The sequence below is a fragment of the Adiantum capillus-veneris genome, chromosome 13, assembly GCF_014529385.1.
Source record: "Adiantum capillus-veneris isolate H3 chromosome 13, ASM1452938v2, whole genome shotgun sequence".
Classification (NCBI taxonomy): Eukaryota; Viridiplantae; Streptophyta; class Polypodiopsida; order Polypodiales; family Pteridaceae; genus Adiantum; species Adiantum capillus-veneris.
The window spans coordinates 112,031,424-112,046,027 of NC_140943.1; positions in this window are offsets into that span (position 1 = coordinate 112,031,424).

Genomic DNA, 14,604 nt, shown 5'->3' on the forward strand with positions numbered 1-14,604 from the left:
GCTTTATGGGCTTATCGTACTACGTATAAAGTTGCTATTAATTGCACACCGTTTAAGATGGTGTATGGCCAAGAAGCAGTTATGCCATGGGAGTTTGTCATTCCTAGTCTTCGAGTAGCTTCTCAAGAAGGTTGGGATGGTAACCCCTTAGTGGAGCGATTATATATCCTGGAAAGGCTAGATGAAGAGAGGCAATTAGCTGTGCGAAATGCTCTAGTGGAGAAGGATAGGAGAAATAAGTGGTTTGATAGCCATTTAAAGGATAAAGACATCAAGGTTGGTGATAAAGTTCTTATGTACGGGGTACGTAATGAAAAGAAGAAATTGAAATACGCTGGTAAGGGACCATATCGAGTGTGTGAAATTATCCCGCAAGGTACCATTTGTGTGGAGACTCTAGATGGAGTTGAAACCATTGGATTCCTTAATGGGAGTAAATTCAAAAGATATTATGATCCTCTAAGCCAGGAAGAGTTGCAAGCCATCCATCAAAAGAAGGCTGTCAAGGAACAAGCAGAGCTTAGAAAAATCCAAGCAAGAGTTGAGGCTCGAGAACGACAACAACGTCTTAGACGCCAACGGGAGGCTAATCTGGGAATCACGCAAGCATTTTTTGAGGACACAGATGACGACTCATTAGAATCTGAGCCACCCCTACGATACCCAATTGAGCTAAATAGCCCCTATGGGAAAGTACTATACAATGCCTTATTAGATACGAGAGCTAAACACAATTTGTTATCCTATGGAGTTTGGTGTCAATTAGGGAAACCGACCCTATCCCCGAGTACGATGCAAGTCAAGGGCATTAATAAAAAAAAAACTGCTATTCTTGGAGTCCTTCAGACCCCTGTTGTCTATGACAATGGAAGCATAGTGCAGAGGTTTCAAGTCATGCCCGCGGGAGCTATGGAAGGCAACGTAAACCTGGGACGCACGTGGATGTTGGCAACCAAATGCACTATTGATTGGGATACTGGTAGTGTCACGACGCGACCACCGACTCTTACCCCTATCATTCAAGCAAAGTCACCTACGTTGCAAACTCTAGCAAAGTTGAAGGATAGCCAACATTCACAAGCCAAGGTGGTTAACTCGTCTTTGCCGGCTACCCATGAACCTAGCACTTCAACACTTGTAGTTGCAGCAAGCAGTAATATTGCAAGTACTCAACCTGCACGACCTAAGAGTACATATCAATGGGTCCCCAAGGCCTTACTTCCAACTACCTCAACCCTCCCATCCATTCCAAGAAAAAATTTCCTTGGAAAACCAAGAGCGCGCTCTAGGAGAGTCAAGACCAAATCACGATGGATTCCAAAACGACTATTAGAAGCCCAAGGCTACTATGATGGAAATGAGAAAATTTGGGTACCTAAACGTAAAATGTGTCCTTCCCAATCGACAACAAACCCATATGAGTCAAACAGTGTAATGCTAAAGCCAATGGCAGACCGTGGGAAGGGAAAGATCACAGAATGCTACACACCTAGTCCAGAGCTAGTTTGGGCTCCAAGGCAAAACCAATTTATTCCACCTAGCTCAGGAAGGGGGGAGTTCCATGAAGCTTCTAGCTCCTCATGTACTACATCCATAGTGGTAAAAGCTTCTACACAGCCTCCACCTACAATAGTGGATCTCCATGAAGCTACAAAGGAATCCACACCTTCCAGTGTTCAAGAATCACCTGATGAACCACTTCAAGTTCGATCCTGGGAGAGTACCTTACCACCCTTGCAACTCGACCAGGCACCTAAGGTAATAGAAAACTACTGGCAAAAATCTTCACCTATAACAACTTGGAACAACTAGTTTCAAAGGGTGACGACATCATTTCAAACGGTATGATCTACCCAAGGAAGGGGAGAGTGTTTGTGGACATCCATTATTCATGTCATAATAATCAATATCTAATTCTCCTAAATGATTTTCTCATATTAAACTGATCATTTAATGTGGGGAAGTGCCAAGGGAGAAAAAGCTAGAATATTGGTTAAGTTAGCAGACCGGCCACAGTAGGGATCCAAAGGAGGGAAAATAGGGATCCAAAGGGGGGGCCATCTGCAAAAGAGCCATGTGAAACAATGGGCCAAAAAGACCCTAAGGTTCAGCCCATTAAGACTTCCAAAATGCTAAGGTTCCAAAATTCAAAGGTTGTGTCCAAAGGTCAACCCTAGGGAAAATTGGATGCTTTGTGTGTGCCCTAAAAGTCTTTCTACATCCCTACATGGGAGGGGGCGAGCCCCAAAGCTAGGGGATGAGAGAGAAAGCCACACACACACACACACAGGCTCCCTTTACACAAAGGGAATGAGGGACACATGTCAGCTCCCTAGGCCAGATGCCCACAAGGTGTGCCCAATTCCTATTGGAAGACCCTTGAAGTGGACCAATGAGAATTAAGCTAGAGTAAATCTAGTTTAATTAACTTAAAAACATTTAATAAAAGAAACCAATGAGAATTAAGTCTCCTAGAAGACTATTGGGCAGTCTCCCAAGGGGTCCAATGAGCATTCAGGAGCCCCATGGCTTGCCTGATTCCTATTGGCCAGGAGGCAAAGGGGTCCAATGAGAGTTTAGTTTAATTATTTAATTACCTAAAGCTCTCACAAAAGGGGAAAGGGGGACACATGTCTAAAGGCTATCACTTATGCTGCTTAATTTCTATTGGCTTGACCTGGGGAGGTCCAATGAGGCAAAGGCCAGACTTATTTAGCAGCTAGGGCTCGCCCAAGAGAGGGGGGGGGCTGATTTTTGCTTGGCATTGACACACACACTCTCACACTTGACCATGTGTGAAGGGAAAATACTCTATCTCCTCCCAAGCTTTAATGGAGAGCTCATCACCTACTCCAAGCTTGTGAGATAGAAGCCTACATCAACACTCTCTTGGCATGTGGATGCAAATCCAACCAAGAGCCAAGCTTCAATGCATGCTCATCTTCTCTACCAAGCTAATTACTAAGCTAAGCTATGCTAATATGAGTGATTATGTGAGGAGATGTACTTCTTTCTCGTAAGTTACTTCTTTTTCCTCTCAATCTACTCTCATACCCTGCTAGCTCTCACCATCTTCGAAGGTGTGTGAGGTCTTGGGTCTGAGAACGGGGATAATTCAAGTTGTGTTTGATTAAGTGTTTTGCTTGGTGTATTAAGCTTCCATCTTCATTGCACTAGCTAGTATTGAAGGAACACAAAGAATTGTATTGTACAATGTCTCTCTTGATGGGAGAAACCATAATACAAAGCCTTTTGGAGGGGGGACCGGCTCCATGCAAATCCGGTCCTCAACTGTTGTCAATAGCTTAATTGCTCTCTCTTTTGAAAGTATTGTCGATGCTATCTAACTAGGTGTTATGCTTTTTGTTGCTCTCTCCACCCAAGCACTCTTGTAATTCTCATTAGGAATCAACTCTAATGAAATGCTCACTATGTTCATGCTAATTTCCGCTACACATAAGATTTTAGGCCATTAAATGTTACATTGGTATCAGAGCTCAAGGTTTCTCTTTTCTTGCTCAAGAAGGGAGGTCCTCAAGCTAGCTACAAATGGTTGGTATTATTAATTGCCTGTGAATAAGTAGAATAGGGATTTTTCAGCCTTGCAGTGCGCCTGCCTTTGTGCAGTTAACGGGGCATCACCGTCGAGAGCTATGGTCTTAATAGTGGAGTCCTACGGGGCTTGCCTACGGCTTAACCACTATTGAGCTATTAGAAGCTTGACAGGAGCCGGTGCTGTTTTGGTGTCGAAAGACCCTCTCTTCTATTCCTTGCAATTAATGGTATTCGAGCCGCGGGTACAGTAGCTTGAGTGCTTTTTCTAAAGGGGTAAAGAGGAGTAGCAACTAGGGCTTGAAGTGCCAAAGTACACCTAAAAAGTTTACACCTAAAAGTTGTTAGAATGGCTGACAATATTAAAGAGAGTGAAATTAATGTTGATAACTTTGATTTTGCTCATGAGCAAGCTACTAATGATGCTTCAATGCTTGTTAATTATCTTGTTTCTAGGCTTCAACAAGCCATGGGCAATCCATCTCTCCAAAGTGAAGTGCAACGGCAGCTCCGTGCTCACGGGATTCTCCAAGCTCATCACCATGACGAGAGAACACCTAGGAAGCCTCCTTGTGAGACTACCAAAAGAGGTCTCTCTCCGATTCGGGAAGAAGAAGAGAATCCATATGAAGGGCTCAAGAACTTACTTCTTGATGATGCATCTCCTTCCCAAAGGAGAACTCAAGAGCCTCCACCGAAGGAACGAGAAAGAAGCGAGTCTCCCGCCACCTCGGCGGAGATGGCTCCACGAAGACGGCGGGCTAAACGCTCTCCATCACCACCAAAGCGGAGAAGACCATCACACTCTTCTCCACGCCATAATTCAAAGAGGGATGATAAAAAGCAAGAGAAGAAAAAGGCGAGAAAGAGGACACCCTCTTCTCCATCTTCTTCATCCTCTTCCTCTTATGAAAGCTATGGTGAAGACGACAAAGATCAAGACAAGAAAAAGGCGAGAAAGAGGTCACCCTCTTCTCCACCTTCTCCAAATTCTTCATCTTCTGAAGAAAGTGATGGTGCAACTTTTGAACCATCAAAAAGAAGAGGCCATAGGAAATCCTATGCCGCATGGAAGAGGTCGTCCAAGCTGAAGAAATTCAAAGAGGGAGGGAAGAGCATCTCTTTCCTTACCTATGATGGCACCTTCGGTGCTACAGACAAAGTTTTGGCCTTTATCCAGCAATTCGATGCGGCGTTTGGAGATGAGGGCTTCACGGAGTCCTCTAAGCTACGCTATGTAGCTATGCACTTTCAAAAGTCCGCCAGACAATGGTGGTCTAGCCTACGAGCAAACGGTGAAGCTCCACGAACATGGAAGGCTTTAAGAGCTTCCATTATGAAGCAGTTTTTGGCCACCGATGCCAAAGACAAAGTACTCACCGAATGGCGAAGCTTAAAGCTCTCTCCCAATGAATCCATCCACAAATATGTAGACAAGTTTTGGGACCTACAACTCAAAGCCACTGTCTTCAAAAAGTTGGATTTTGGAGAGCAAAAGCAACAATTTTGTGCGGGCTTAACCGAAGAAATGGCGGAGTATGTCAACTCCCAAAGGCCACGTACCATATCGGCGGTAATACACCATACTATGGTGGCCTCGCGAATCAATTTCCAAACGGGGGGTAAAAGAAATAATAAGCCCCCAGAAAACAAGGGTTCCAATGAGCCTAAGGGGAAGGACAATGTCCAAAAGTCTCCTAAGGGCAATTCCAACAAAGCTAAAGAGAAGGGAGTTTACAAAGGAAAGAATAAACTCTCTCCTGAAGAGCTTGAGCGTTATCGTAAAGATAACCGGTGTTTCAAGTGCGGCGAACAAGGGCATGCGTACCGCGCTTGTCCCCAAAAGAACAACCGCCAAGATCCTCCTAGAGCTTCTTTGGTTGAAATCCAAGAGGAGGAGATTCACCAAACTCACCACAAAGGATCTCCTCTATGCCATGCTTGGGGAAAGGTAAGAGAACATGATGCTTTTATTCTCTTTGACCCTGGTTCTACTCACAATTTTATATCTATGGAGTTAGCCACCAAGCTAGGCATACAATCCTACGAGATGGGAGATATCCTACCCGTAGACAGTGCCTTCAAGGGGCAAGAAGCTTCAGTCACTCCCTTAATCGGGAAATTGAGGCTTCATGTCCAAGGCTATGTGGACAAAGAGGACTTCTTTATCTCTCCTCTCAAGCATGAGGATGTAATCCTAGGGGCACCATGGTTTGACCGCCTGGCTGCCCATGTTAAATTTCCTGAAAGGAGAATCTCCTTTAAGTTCAGGGAAAAGGACATGTATATAGATGCTAGGGAGATGGGTAACACCATCCCCATTGTACATACACCAGCTTTCAACAAGTCAATAAAGAGCTCTATTTCCGTGTACATGATTTTTGTTAAAGATTCTCAAAATGAACCTAATGCTTTAACAAAAGAAAATAAAAGCAACCAAAAGGAATTAGAGTTATCCAATTTTCTCAAGGGGTTTCAAGATGTTTTTATTGACGACATCCCTTGTGAGCTACCTCCTAAACGAGGTAATGACGACCATGCAATTGAACTTCTTCCAGGAAGTTCACCGCCTAACAAACCTCCTTATAGAGTTTCTCAAGCTCAACAAGAGGAGATTATGCGGCAAGTGCATGAGTTAGTTGAGAAGGGCATGGTTAGGCCTAGCTCATCTCCATTTTGCTCACCTGTGCTATTAGTGCAAAAGAAAGACGGCACATATCGTATGTGTGTCGACTATAGAGCACTAAATAGGATCACTATCAAGAATAGGTTTCCCGTTCCACGGGTAGAAGACCTATTTGATAAGCTACAAGGATCGACCTACTTCAGTAGGATTGACCTAAAAAGTGGCTACATCAAATAAGGATAGTTGATCAAGACATTGTAAAGACCGCATTTCGTACTACATTTGGTCTTTACGAATACATTGTCATGCCTTTTGGCTTGACTAATGCACCAGCCACATTCAACCGCTTGATGGAGAAGCTGTTCAGGCCTCATCGAACCTTCACTGGAGTGTTCTTTGATGATATTATCATCTACTCTAATTCATTGGAGGAACACAAGCAACACCTCCAGGTAATATTTCAAGTTTTAAGAGAGAATAAACTTTATGTTAATCGAAAGAAAAGTGAATTTTTCTTGCAAGAGATTCAATATTTAGGTCACATTATCTCTCGAGATGGAATCCAAATGGATCCATCCAAGTTAGAGGTAATAAAAGGATGGCCTAAACCAAGGAATCTTCATGAACTAAGAAGCTTTATAGGTATGTGTGCATACTATAGACGCTTCATAGAAAAGTTCTCACAAATTGCGGGACCATTACATGACCTAACAAAGAAAAATGTTAGGTATACGTGGTCTGCTAAGGAGAACAATGCTTTCGAAAAGCTTAAAGAAAAGCTTATCTCTCAACCTGTGCTTACACTACCGGATCTCTCAAAACCATTTGAGGTCCAATGTGATGCTTGTGGTGATTGCCTTGGGGCTGTTCTGCTCCAAGAAGGGCACGCCATAGGCTATGAGAGTCGAAGGCTCGACCCTGTTGAGCAAGCTCTAGGCATATACGAAAAAGAACTCCTTGCAGTTCTACATGCCTTAGACTCATGGAAGCACTATTTATTGGGGACTCCTTTCATTCTGCGAACGGATCACCAAAGTCTTAAGTACTTCATGACGCAGACCAAGCTCTCCGACAAACAAATGAGGTGGGCAAATTTCCTTTCGCAATTTCATTTTCATATTGCTCACATTGCTGGCAAGCATAATCAAGTAGCCGATGCACTCTCAAGACGACCGAGAGTGAATGCGGTTTCCATAGCAACTCACAATGATCTATCTTTAATGATAGATGAGTATGCTATTGATCCCGATTTTAGAGATGTGATTTCAGCCCTTGCATTAGGGAAGAAAGAAGAACCATTTACTTTACAAGATGGTTATCTTCTCTATGGCAATAGACTATGCGTTACTAACTCACTACGTGAGAAAGTAATGTATGAATCTCATGCTCCCCCATATGCGGGGCATAGAGGGATTCAGTCTACCCTAAAGGGAATTGAAACATATTTCTATTGGCCTACCATGAAAGTGAACATACATGAGTATGTTTCCAAATGTGTGGTATGTCAAAAGACAAAATTTGATAGAGGGAAGCAACTTGGATTGCTTCAACCCTTGCCAATCCCTAATTCACCGTGTGAGAGCATATCCATGGATTTTATCTTTGGATTGCCTAAGTCTATCCATGGGAATACGGGAATATGGACGATAGTAGACAGGTTCAGTAAACAAGCTCATTTTATACCTGTCAAAAAGACTATCAAAGCCCATCAAATGGCAACCCTCTTCATTTCACAAATTTTCAAGTACCATGGCTTGCCAATGTCCATAGTGTCGGATAGAGATCCTAGAATGACCAGTAATTTCTGGAAGGGTCTCTTTGAGAATTTAGGAACAAGGCTAAACTTCTCTTCGGCCTATCATCCACAAACTGATGGCCAAAGTGAAATAGCTAACCTAACTATTCTCGATCTACTAAAAGCCTATGTAACGGAAGTAGATCAAAGATCCCAATGGGAGAAGTACTTACCCTTAGTAGAGTATGCTTACAATAACACTGTACATACTTCTACAGGAAAAGCACCTTTCGAGGTAATTGAGGGAAGATCAAAAAGTCCCTTGCTACTTAAGGTACATGGGAAGATCTTCGCTGCAGATGAGTATAGCCGAGACCTACAAGAATCTTTCCAAAAGATTAAGGATGCTATCTCTATCTCACAGCAAAGGCAAAAGGCTGCTGCTGACAAGCACAGAAGAGCCCAAGCCTTTAAAGAAAACGATTGGGTCTTGTTAAAGTTTCCCAAGGCTCGATTAAGGCACACGACGGGCAAGAATCCTACGGGCCACCAAAAAATACTATGCTAAACTAGCAAAAAGGTACTATGGTCCCTTCTAGATTCTTAGGCCAATCAATGAGATGGCCTATCAACTTAAGTTGCCCAATCATTGGCTCATACACAATGCTTTTCACGTGAGCCTCTTAAAGCCTTATAAAGGAGAGCCACCTCAAGAACCAACTATTGAAGACCCACCGGAGATCGAGGACCACGAGGAGGTGCTGCAGCCCGAGTCCATTCTCCGACATGAAGACAAGGTATTAAGAGGCGGTAAGACTATCAGACGATATATTATTAAGTTTAAGAATTATCCTTTTGAAGATGCTAGATGGATGCAAGGCATACAATTAAAGGATAACCTAAACCTTGTCAATGCTTACAATGTTTCCCAAGAGTAAGCAAATGTACAAAATGATAAAAATGAACAAAAATTTTTGTCTTATAAGACTCTCTTTTTCTTTATTTGTGCACAAAAATGAAGTAGTATGCATGCTTAGATCAAGTTTGTGGGGACGACGTCTCCCAAACACCAAAGTAGAACTTGTCACTCTACTATGGAAGACTGATAGGACTAATGTGCAGACATGCTTGCGGCAGCCTCAGGCTCTCAAGCGCCAAATGGACTAGTCATCCATTATGGAATGATGTCGTAGGGTAACATAGGGATCCTCTACCCGCTAAGAAAAGGACTCATGCATATGCTTTATCTTCTCTACACCATAGTCGAGGACGACTATGATTTCAAGAGAGAGGTAATGTCATAATAATCAATATCTAATTCTCCTAAATGATTTTCTCATATTAAACTGATCATTTAATGTGGGGAAGTGCCAAGGGAGAAAAAGCTAGAATATTGGTTAAGTTAGCAGACCGGCCGCAGTAGGGATCCAAAGGAGGGAAAATAGGGATCCAAAGGGGGGGCCATCTGCAAAAGAGCCATGTGAAACAATGGGCCAAAAAGACCCTAAGGTTCAGCCCATTAAGACTTCCAAAATGCTAAGGTTTCAAAATTCAAAGGTTGTGTCCAAAGGTCAACCCTAGGGAAAATTGGATGCTTTGTGTGTGCCCTAAAAGTCTTTCTACATCCCTACATGGGAGGGGGCGAGCCCCAAAGCTAGGGGATGAGAGAGAAAGCCACACACACACACACAGGCTCCCTTTACACAAAGGGAATGAGGGACACATGTCAGCTCCCTAGGCCAGATGCCCACAAGGTGTGCCCAATTCCTATTGGAAGACCCTTGAAGTGGACCAATGAGAATTAAGCTAGAGTAAATCTAGTTTAATTAACTTAAAAACATTTAATAAAAGAAACCAATGAGAATTAAGTCTCCTAGAAGACTATTGGGCAGTCTCCCAAGGAGTCCAATGAGCATTCAGGAGCCCCATGGCTTGCCTGATTCCTATTGGCCAGGAGGCAAAGGGGTCCAATGAGAGTTTAGTTTAATTATTTAATTACCTAAAGCTCTCACAAAAGGGGAAAGGGGGACACATGTCTAAAGGCTATCACTTATGCTGCTTAATTTCTATTGGCTTGACCTGGGGAGGTCCAATGAGGCAAAGGCCAGACTTATTTAGCAGCTAGGGCTCGCCCAAGAGAGGGGGGGGGGCTGATTTTTGCTTGGCATTGACACACACACACTCACACTTGACCATGTGTGAAGGGAAAATACTCTATCTCCTCCCAAGCTTTAATGGAGAGCTCATCACCTACTCCAAGCTTGTGAGATAGAAGCCCACATCAACACTCTCTTGGCATGTGGATGCAAATCCAACCAAGAGCCAAGCTTCAATGCATGCTCATCTTCTCTACCAAGCTAATTACTAAGCTAAGCTATGCTAATATGAGTGATTATGTGAGGAGATGTACTTCTTTCTCGTAAGTTACTTCTTTTTCCTCTCAATCTACTCTCATACCCTGCTAGCTCTCACCATCTTCGAAGGTGTGTGAGGTCTTGGGTCTGAGAACGGGGATAATTCAAGTTGTGTTTGATTAAGTGTTTTGCTTGGTGTATGAAGCTTCCATCTTCATTGCACTAGCTAGTATTGAAGGAACACAAAGAATTGTATTGTACAATGTCTCTCTTGATGGGAGAAACCATAATACAAAGCCTTTTGGAGGGGGGACCGGCTCCATGAAAATCCGGTCCTCAACTGTTGTCAATAGCTTAATTGCTCTCTCTTTTGAAAGTATTGTCGATGCTATCTAACTAGGTGTTATGCTTTTTGTTGCTCTCTCCACCCAAGCACTCTTGTAATTCTCATTAGGAATCAACTCTAATGAAATGCTCACTATGTTCATGCTAATTTCCGCTACACATAAGATTTTAGGCCATTAAATGTTACAATTCACATGCTTCCCTCTCAACCTTTCTCCATGACCTCTTAATCTCCAATCTTAGGGAATGTATATATAAAGCCTTATACTCACAAAACAAGATAAAAAAGTAAAAGAGCAAGAGCCATAACACAAAATCATAAAAACAAATTATGCACAAGAACACGACCCTTGTAATATTTGCACTCTAACCATCATCTATTTGCATGTACAGATATGGCTAGTACACTAGAGTCATCCACTCCTGCCTTGGGTGAGAGGTACCCTCGTTACTTTTCACAAATATTTCACATGGTCTTTCCAGTGCTTGCATGTGAATGGGATTTGATAGGTACGCTAGCATGTGAGAGGAATTTTGAGGAGTTAGAATGGCTGATACGTCTCTTGACCACGTCTGATCCATACTTAGTAGAGAGCGTTTCTCCCATTGCACAAGCCTACCCTTTTGACCAAGATGACTATAGGCGTCTAGTGACCTTCTTAGTAAACATGGGCACCTATGATGAAGAAGAAAATTTACAGGACTACACGGATGGCACATATGGTCTCATGGATGATGACTTTGTTTATCTCGACGACGAGGATAGGGGTTTAGCCTTAGGGTTTCCCCCCAACCTCTACAATATCCTATTCCCTTGACTCTCTAGGGGGAGTGCAAATAATTAGGTTAAGGTTCCTTATGTTTTTTGTTGTGTTCAATAAGTGTTGGTACCTTTTCCCACTAATGTGCCTCCTGGAGGTATTCCTTTTGTTTCCTAGTGTGTACAGGAGCGTGTTGCTATTGATAGGATTTGGACCTTCATGGAACCTTTCTCTCGTTCACACTTCAGATCAAGCGCGACCATCAACACAAACAGGTGTTTTTTGTCCATTAGCATTGTCCCTATCTATTTTGCATCCATGTTTGTCTGCTTTAATTGTGATTGGTAGCCTAATATTCACCGCATTTTCTTAGTATCAAACAGTTAATTCAATGTAATTTTTTGTCATAATCACTTGTCTAGGTTTAAAAATCAAGCAGTCCGACTAAGCTAGTTTGACCAAGCTAGGTGTTAGAAATCTTCTCTTAATACCATGGGGAATGCCTTCCTAATAAGCAATGGTTACTTAGGTTCTTAATCCGATTTAGGCAGCATTGTGTGAAATGTACTAGGGCTTTCTAGTGGGCTTGACCCTATTGACCTTTTGCTTAAGTATTATAAAGGGAGTTTACTAGTGTGATGAGCCTGGGGAGGTGTATCAGAGTTATATGACCCCCCAAAGCTACAAAATTAAAATGATGAAAACAAACAACACAAAAAAATATCAAAGTTCCACGATGTAAAATTTTAAGCTGGAAGAGAAATCTCAGCTTGATTTGGTACTTCACTCACATGTATTGCCTATGGTACTAGAGCCCCAGAGGTTCCCAGTGTGGGCGCTTTTCCTTGAAAAGCAAAAAACCCAAGGCATACAAAATAAGCACACACATCAAAATTGAATCACTGTGAAAAGACTTTGGGGGGTCAAAGAAAAGGTAATCAGTCAGGCGATGATTTCATGAGAAATTCCTTTTATCATAGCTTAACTACAAGGTCTTCTAAGTATAACCTCTAGTCAGCCCTCGAACATGAAATACTTGGCTCTCGCGATTAAACAACTTAATTAACCAGAGAAAATTAAGAAGCTTACCCATGGTATTAATAGTCGATCTCTAGTGCCTTTCGACTGTTAAATTAGCGACCCCATACTTGTTTAATTTTTTACCTTTACATCTGTTTATGCATTTGATTACATTGCAATTTAATGCTTATTGCTGACAAATTGTTTAAAATTCTGTTACCAATCAATTGTCTGCCTAAAATTGCATATGCTTTTTAATCGCTTATGAGAATGCAATTACTGTGCAATGTTGTTTGATTTTGCAGTGACTGAAGAAGGCTAAGGACATTCATCTCAAATGCTCTTCCACCTCGACCAACGAGCTTCAACTCAATAACTTCCGAGGACGGAATCTACATCAGGAAGGGGGGCATGTTAACCCTCACGGCTCACGGACACCCTATCACCTACGACGGACGTTGTAACCTACGGAGGACGTTGTATTATTTACTTGTAGAGTCAAGTACCGGGCTTGTCGGTCCAATAGGAAAAGGGTAAGAGTGATCGCCGATGAGAGGCGCACTCTAACTGGAATATTCAAGGGATTAGTTGGCTAAGCATGGGCGCCCAAGTGTGAATGGGGTGAGCTTATATAAAAGTCAACTAAACCTAAAATTCACTCATTCTCTCATTTGTGCAATAGAAGAGTGCTCTTGATCCATCTCCATCTCCATCTTCTTCTTCTTCACCTCCTTGTGTGTGTGTGTGTGTGTGTGTGTGTGTGTGTGTGTGTGTGTGTGTGTGTGTGTGTGTGTGTGTGTGTGTGTGTGTGTGTGTGTGTGTGTGAGAGAGAGAGAGAGAGAGAGAGTGCGATCGAGCATTGCGGCGGCACGACGGCGGTGAAGCGGTTGAGCGTGACGTAGCGGCGTCTCCTTCTTCTTCGCGGCGAGGAATCCTCCACGGCAGGAGCATAGAGCGGTGAGTGACACACCATTGCCCTCTTTTGAGATTACTAGTTAAGATAGTTGTGTGCTTGGAGCCGTCTGCGGCTCGCACAAAGTGTTAGGCAAGTCCCTTGCTTCGATAGTGCGGCAAGGAGCGCACAAGCACAGTATGGGATAGGTCTCTAAGACTCGTAGCATTACTGCAATGTGACCATGGGTCTAACACAAGCATTAAACACTCTACACACATGAAAACCAACATTGAAGGGTGAGGCATGCCTCTGCTAAGCAAGGCTAGCACCAAAACATATGTGACATTATAAAAAAATTGTGGTGAGGACAAAGTAGTTACCTAAATGCTGTTGATGTCGATAGGTAGACTACTCCTATGCTATCTTTGCTATTGCTGCTAGTACAAGCTATTAGCGGGTTGCCGCAATCGGACATTTGTAGCATAGCTATCTTGCGCTAACATATTGTCAATGCTCAGGGAAGTCACTGGGGTGGGGCACGGAGGCTCTTTGAGGGTGTCAACCTCAAGAAGTAAACCTATGGAACGGAGCTATCTATAGCACTAGCAAATCTATTACTCTCTACTCATGCAATATGATTATGTCATGTCTCACCTCTCTTGATCGTCACACCATTTTGGCACCACTCCAACAAAGTTAGAATACTACGAGACTTTAGGAGGAGACTATCCTACTCAGTTTGGCCACAATCCAACAAGGTACCAAAATCACAATCCATCATGATCAAGGTCCTAAAAATTGCAACAAAACTATCCAGAAAGGTTGCCCTATGGTATAAAAACACTCTGTTATGGTCAAAATGTCAAAAAACAACCATTTAATGCACTCAAAACATCAGATTTAGCTCGCAGACAGGTCATCGCGAACCACATCAAAATTAAGAATGAGTATACTTAACTTACAGAGCACAAGACAAGGAACACGTTGCAATTGTTGAAAACAAATTTGGATTACCAGATGTTAAGAAAAATTGATTACAAATTGCTTGAGAGTAGTTTCTCTCAGTCGTACGCTCAAAAGATCCAAAACCTTGAACAATAATACAAAAGTTGTGTTCAAACTTAAACATTTGAACTTTATATCGAGGGCACTTCTGGCCAATGGCTAGCTTACAAGGCTCAAAACTCAAAATAGAGATTACAACTCATATTTCATAAAGGTTTGGCTGAGTAATCACTTGACTCAATAATCATAGTTTCTCATATTTACAAAGCTTTCTTGGAAAAAATATGAGGAGTTTAAAAATAAAGTCTTTA